The sequence below is a fragment of the Penaeus monodon genome, chromosome 30 (genome assembly GCF_015228065.2).
Source record: "Penaeus monodon isolate SGIC_2016 chromosome 30, NSTDA_Pmon_1, whole genome shotgun sequence".
NCBI classification, from domain to species: Eukaryota; Metazoa; Arthropoda; class Malacostraca; order Decapoda; family Penaeidae; genus Penaeus; species Penaeus monodon.
Window position 1 is genome coordinate 22,887,552 of NC_051415.1, and position 1,676 is coordinate 22,889,227.

The following is a 1,676-nucleotide window of genomic DNA, read 5'->3' on the forward strand; positions in this document are numbered from 1 at the left end:
AATGTTGAAGGAAATAAGCAGCGTTATCTTACGCTCTTCTGCTCAGGTTTCTACAAGAATGAATAGACTTTCGTAAACCGTATATAACATATAAGTACAAACCAAAAGACCGACGCAGGAAGCGCCAACAATACCGTATTCGCAAATCGCTATTCGAATTTTCAGACAAAATCTCCGCGGATCACAGATGCCATATTTCAGTACAGGGTTTGTGCGGTTGCCAGTTACCAGAATCCTCGTATCTTGTCACAAACGCTTCCTTTTGGCATCAATTCCTAAACAATGACGGCGTCTGTTTTACTGAATATCTTTTTTTCAAATATGAACACTGCTTTCACACATATTGAAAAGGTGCGCAAAAGCAAAAGTAGAAAATGCCAAAATATATTCAGTATCAGTTCAGTTTAATTGCAATTGTTATGGTGAATGGTTCACTGTATGAAAACGCAGTCTGTACAACTAGAACATGGAATAAAGCGGCCCAGTCGAAAGGAGAACCATGAAACGTAGCTCTGAACAACATGATCAGTGTTTTCACCACGTTTCCTTAATGTCTTCTGCTCATGGATGATGCAACTGCTGACTGGGACCCTCACGTGGACGAACACCTTGGAATAAAAAAAGTGAGAGACAAAAACAGCTTTGGCAGAACGCAGAGCTGCCACTAGCCTGGGGTGTTTTGATTTAAAGGGATGCAGAGGAAGGCGATAAAAATATATTCTACTAAATCTACCAAATAAAAAAAAAGATTCCACGTATATTGCAAGTACTAATATCTCAGCACGACTCTAGTTATTTGCATTTCGTCTTTTGCATATTTTGATATCATTATTGCAATCAACATATTGCTGAAAACATCACTAGAAAGAAAAGAAGAAGTTAAGCAAGAGAAAATATTATGTGTGGAAAGAAAATCATTCGATAAAAGTGTACGAGCTGATGTAAATGTTTGACTTGAAGGATGCATCTCCGGGCAGCGCCATCTGCTGCGAGAATCTCTAGTATTTATAACCACCTCAACCGATTCAAATCACAGCCGTGATCCACGGCCGAGAACATATAAACAAGCAGAAGTGATTTATATGGTGTATGTGATCAAAGCAAAATGCGTACGTAAATGAAGTTACATGTTACGACGTGGCGACAGCACACGAATATCTAAAATGTCGTTTTGAGGTTTCTTGCGACAACAATCACATCTCAGATTCAGCAACATCATAGTCGAAGAAGTGTTCCATGCATGTGAATTAGTACCTGTTGGGGAATGCCTGAAGAGAATCAAGCCACATTGCTCCTCCTCGCATCACGACTTTAGACCGCAATAAGCTGAAACCGGATTGCCTCCAACTCTCATGCACAGATGATGCACTACAATTGCATTTCATGAAGTCTTACAGTCTACAAAGACAGCAGTGATTCCCTTGCATTAATTCGTCAGACTCACCCGAGACCTGCTGCCCTTGCGGGAAATGAAAGGGATTTTGCCAGATTCGAAAAATATATTTCTATCTAGATGTTTTATTCTATTTGAAACTTTTATCTTCTGTACATTCAAAAGGTGAACAACCCCGCTCTGTTCTTTCTTTAGAAACCTGTGGAACTCGTCTTATTTATGAAATATCAAGTTATCATTGATAATAATGATGATTAAAAAAAATATCATGTCACTGATAATG